This window comes from Salvelinus sp. IW2-2015, unplaced genomic scaffold (genome assembly GCF_002910315.2).
Source record: "Salvelinus sp. IW2-2015 unplaced genomic scaffold, ASM291031v2 Un_scaffold4333, whole genome shotgun sequence".
Classification (NCBI taxonomy): Eukaryota; Metazoa; Chordata; class Actinopteri; order Salmoniformes; family Salmonidae; genus Salvelinus; species Salvelinus sp. IW2-2015.
The window spans coordinates 11,647-18,037 of NW_019945604.1; positions in this window are offsets into that span (position 1 = coordinate 11,647).

Below are 6,391 nucleotides of genomic sequence, written 5' to 3' on the forward strand. Positions count from 1 at the left end.
CAGAGAGAGAGAGAAGAGACAGAGCAGAGAGAGAGAGAGAGCAAAGAGAGAGAGAGCAGAAACAGAAGAGAGAGCGCAAGGACAGAGAGGAGAGAGAGACAGAGAGAGAGACAGAACAGAGAGAGAGAAGAGAGACAGAGAAAGAGAGAGAGACCGAGACAGAGAGAGAGAGACGAGAGAGAGAGAGAGACAGAGAGAGAGAGACGAGAGAGAGAGAGAGACAGAGAGAGAGAGACAGAGAGAGAGAGAGAGAGAGAGAGAGAGATACAGAAGAGAGAGAATACAGACGAGAGAGAGAGATAGCAGAGAGGAAAAGAGAGACGAGAGAACAGAGAGAGCGAGAGAGAGAGAGAGAGAGAGAGATACAGAGACAGAGAGAGCCCAACAAAGTTAAAAGGCTTATTCAACAACTGACCATCTTCTGAAAAATACAAGAATAGCCCCAACACATACATCAAATAACTGTCAACAAAATATTGATGTGACCATGAAAAAAGGACAGCTGTCTGTCGAATACGAAGTACGAGCCGTTAGCCGAGCCGTCAGGGGTGACAGAAGTCACAAGTAGCGGTCAGCTTGGATCTCTTTTGTCACGTTTAGCCAAGTAACCATTTTTCACTTCGTCTTTTGTCTCCTCCGTGCTAACTGAGACGTGCTCTCCGTACACACATGCTTGGCTGAAACGGACAGTGTGTGTGTGTGTGTGTGTGTTACTTACTGATGAACTTGTTCTGCATACCTGCCACAGCGCCTGGTGAGCATCTTCACACTGCATGGCAGAAGAACACTCCCTAGCTAGCATGGTTCGTATTAGATGTTCCCCACAACCTACGCAGACACACCACACACACACACACACACACCACACACACACACACACACACAACACACACAACACACACACACACACCACACACACAACACACGGGAAGACAGGAGGGGAAGACAGGGAGAATGCTTATCAATGTATGGTTATGTATGAGTTTATGTATGAGTTATGTATGGGTTGGGTTATGTATGGGTTATGTATGGTTATGTATGGTTATGTATGGGTTTGGGGTTATGTATGGGTTATGTATGGTTATGTATGGTTATGTGGGTTGGGTTATGTATGGGTATGTATGGGTTGGGTTACTTATGGGTTGTATGGTTATGTATGGTTATGTATGGGTTGGTTATGTATGGGTATGTATGGTTATGTATGGTTATGTTATGGTGTGGGTTATGTATGGGTTAATTATGGGGTTACGTTGGGGTTAGTATGGGTTACGTAGGTAGGGTTATATATGGTTATTATGGGTTAGTATGGGTATGGGTTTATGATTATGGGCTTGTATGTATGGTTATTGTATGTATGGGTTTATGAATGTTTTATGTGATTATGTATGAGTTATGTATGGGTTATGTATGGTTATGTATGAGTTTTATGTATGGGCTATGTATGGGTTAGTGTATGGGTTATGTATGGGTTATGTATGGGTATGTATGGGCTTATGTATTGGGCTATGTATGGGTTATGAATGGTTATGAATGGTTATGTATGGTTATGTATGAGTTATGTATGGGTTACGTATGGGTTACGTATGGTTATGTATGGTTATGTATGGGTTGGGTTATGTATGGGTTATGTATGGTTATGTATGAGTTATGTATGGGCTATGTATGGGTTATGTATGGGTTATGTATGGTTATATATGGGTTATGTATGGGTTATGAACTCTTTAAACACACTGTTAGATATATTGGGTTTCTGTTTATCGTGACCAACACATGTTAACATACACTGAGCAACAAAACATGAATAACACGGTCCTAATATGGAGTTGCTTCCCCTCTTTTACCCTCAGAACAGACTCGTCCGGGCCTGGACTCCCTCTTTTACGCTCAGAACAAACTCGTCGGGGCCTGGACTCTATAAGGTCTTGAACGCATTCCACAGGGATGTTGGCCCATGTTGACTCCAATGCTTCCCACAGTTGTGTCATGTTGGTTGGATGTCATTTGGGCGGTGGGCGATTCTTGATAAACACGGTAAAGGGTTGAGCGTCTAAAACCCAGCAGCGTTGCAGTTCTTGACTCAAACCGGTGCGCCTGGCACCTACTACCATACCCCGTTCAAATGCACTTAGATATTTTATCTTGCTCCATTCACCCTCTGAATGGCACACATACACAATCCATGTCTCAATTGTCTTAAAAYTCCTTCTTTAACCTGTCTCCTCCCCTTCATCTATACAGGCTGAAGTGGATTTAACAAGTGACATCAATAGGAGAATCGTAGCTTTTCACCTGGTTCAGTCTGTGTCATGGAAAGAACATTCTTTAGTGTTCTTAATGTTTTGCAAACTCAGTGTATAAACACACCCACACTGGCAGGAGAACAGATCAGTCAAGTCAGAACACATCCTACAGCCTCAAGGGACAGAGATGTATGCCAGTTAGGACTACACGATTCATCGATTTCAGATCTAAATTGCGATATTGGCATGTGTAATATCCATACCGCATGAGGCTGCGATTTTCTCCTTTCATTGAATACGGTTCCATGCACACAATGTGATTATTGTGGATAGTCAGATGAATACAATATAGCTCGATTTAAACGTTTATAAAACATGCTTTGCAAGAAGAATGACTTCCCCAATTAATCCTGTTGACATGGACACATCTGAAATCAGACTGCCTGATGGGACTTTTGATAAATGCAAAACGTTCTACCACAGCGACTGTGTTATTGTTTCGCTAGGTGCTTTTTTGATTCTGAGTTAAAGACGTAGAAATGTTTCTATGTGAAAACTATTATTACAAACGATCCGGTTTTTTTCACGAACTCACTTCATTCACATTAAAAAGAGGGAGGCTACCCGATGCTAGCGCACACACCGATCAAAATAGAAAACGCCGGAACGCCGACTAAGCTGTTTACATGTCCCAATAAAACGAAAGAACGGTCAGGAAAAAAAAACAGGTGTTATATTCGGCGTCAATTATGACATTAAGATAAGCATAGTTAGGTGTTTATACGACTATTTCATAAATCTGCCTACCGCCCATAATCAAATTACTAGAACGCATGTAAACACACTCTGACACTCCCATTAATACAACAGAAACTAGACTGCGGTACCTCCTCCAATGAGAAGCGCTAAGACTCCGTTCATTCACTCTCTACATGCACAGAGGATGCTGACCAATCACAAGCGGGCTCTCACTTTCTTCACGGCATGCACATGCTGGCCAATCACAAGTGTCCCCCGTTTCACAGCGCAAAGCAGTTATTTGGTATTTTATCCCCATTGGCTGTTGGCGAAAGCAGTAGCTACTCTTCCTGGGGTCCACACTAAACATGAAACATGACATAACATGAAACATGACATAATACAAAACACTGAGAGACAATAACAGCTCAAGGACAGAACGACTTCAATGTAAAAACGTCAAAAACATAAATCACATGCAATACATACAGGAACTATCCAGGTCAAACAGGGGAGAGGCGTTGTGCCGTGAGGCGTTATGTGTTTATTTAAAACCAGGCCTGCTGTTCATTTGATCGATAGCAGATGGAAGGGAGTTCCATGCAATAAGGGCTCTATATAATACTGTACGCTTCCTTGAATTTGTTCTGGGTTTGGGGACTGTGAAAAGACCCCTGGTGGCATGTCTGGTGGGGTACGTGTGTGTGTGTGTGTCAGAGCTGTGTGTAAGTTGACGATGCAAACAATTTGGAATTTTCCAAACATTAATGTTTCTTATAAAAATAAGTGATGCAGTCAGTCTCTCCTCAACTCTTAGCCAAGATAGACTGGTATGATTAGTATCAGATGGCAGGTACAGTACTAGATGGCATGTATAGTATCAGATGGCATGTATAGTACTAGATAGCACGTATAGTACTAGATGGCACGTATAGTATTAGATGGCACGTATAGTATTAGATGGCACGTATAGTATTAGATGGCACGTATAGTATTAGATGAAACGTATAGTACTAGATGGCACGTATAGTATTAGATGGCACGTATAGTATTAGATGACATGTATAGTACTAGATGGCACGTATAGTATTAGATGGCACGTATAGTACTAGATGGCACGTATAGTATAGATGGCACGTAAGTAAGCTATTCAGTTACTAGATGGACGTTGTATTGAACGTATAGTACTAGATGGCACGTATAGTATTAGAATAGTATAGCACGTATAGTACTTGATGGCACGTATATAGTACTAGATGGATCACGTATAGTACTCGATGGCCGTATAGTAATTAGATGGCACGTATAGTATTAGATGGCACGTATAGTATCAGATGGCACGTATAGTACTAGAATGGCACGTATAGTATAGATGGCACGTATAGTACTAGTGGCACGTATAGAGTACGCTAGATGGCAGTCGCATAGTACAGAATGGCACGTATAGTAACCAGATGGCACGTATAGTACAGATGGCACGTATAGTACTAGATGGCACGTATAGTACTAGATTGGAACGTATAGTACTAGATGGAACGTATAGTACTAGATGGCACGTATAGTATCTAGATGGCAACGTATAGTACCGAGATGGCACGTATAGTAACTAGATGGCACGTATAGTACTAGATGGCAACGTATAGTACTAGATGGAACGTATCTAGTACTAGAATGGCACGTATATAATTAGATGGCACGTATAGTAACTCGATGGCACGTATAGTACTAGATGGCACGTATATTTTAGATGACGTATAGACTAGGATGGCACGTATAGTCACGAGATGGCACGTATAGTATTAGATTGGACGTATAGTAAACTAGATTGGCAACGTATAGTACCAATGGCACGTATAGTCTTATAGATGCACGTATAGTATAGATGCACGTATAGTATAGATGGCACGTAGTATGATGGCACGTATAGTACTTAAGATGGCACGTATAGTACTAGATGGCGGTGTATGAGTATTAATGGCGGGTATAGTTACCTAAGATGGCACGTATAGTACCAGATGGCACGTATAGTACCAGATGGCACGTATAGTACCAGATGCACGTATAGTACAAGAATGGCACGTATAGTATTAGAATGGCACGTATAGTACCAGATAGCACGTATAGTAGTAGATGGCACGTATAGTACTAGATGGCACGTATAGTACAGATGGCACGTATAGTACTAGATTGGCACGTATAGTATTAGATTGGCACGTAATAGTATTAGATGGCACGTATAGTATTAGATGGGCACGTATAGTATTAGATGGCACGTATAGTACTAGATGGCACGTATAGTACTAGATGGCACGTATAGTACCTAGATGGCACGTATAGTATTTTAGATGGCACGTATAGTACTAGATGCACGTATAGTACTAGATGGAACGTATAGTATTAGATGGCACGTATAGTACTCGATGGCACGTATAGTACGAGATGGCACGTATATATAGATGGCACGGTATAGTCTTAGATGCACGTATAGTACAGATGGCACATATAGTATTAGATGGCACATATAGTATGATGACATATAGTACAGATGGACGTATAGGTACCAAGAATGGCACGTATAGTATTAGATGGCAGGTATAGTACTAGATGGCCGTATGCATGTTAGATGGAACGTTAGTACTAGATGGCACGTATAGTACTAGATGGCACGTATAGTATTGATGGCACGTATAGGATTAGATGCAGGTATAGTACTAGATGGCACGTATGTACTAGATGGACGTATAGTACTAGATGCAGTATAGTATTAGATGGCAAGTATAGTATTAGATGGCAGGTATAAGTATAGATGGCAGTATAGTATTAGATGGCAGGTATAGTATTAGATGGACGTATAGTACTAGATTGGCACGTATAGTACTAGATGGCACGTATAGTATTAGATGGCAGGTATAGTACTAGATGGCACGTATGATTAGATGGCGTATTAGATAGATGGCACGTATAGTACTAGATGGCACGTATAGTACTAGATGGCACGTATAGTATTAGATGGCACGTATAGTACTAAATGGCAGGTATAGTATAGATGGACGTATAGTACTAGATGGCAACGTATAGTACTAGATGGCACGTAATAGTATCAGATGGCAGCGTATAGTACGAGATGGCAACGTATAGTACTAGATGGCACGTATAGTACTAGGATGACACGTATAGTACTAGATGGCAACGTATAGTACTAGATGGCACGTATAGTACTAGATGGCACGTATAGTATCAGATGGCACGTATAGTATCAGAATGGCACGTATAGTATTGCAGATGGCACGTATGAGTACTAGATGGCACGTAATAGTACTAGATGGCACGTATAGTATAGATGGCACGTATAGTATCAGATGGCACGTATAGTATCAGATGGCACGTATAGTATCAGATGGCACGTATAGTAC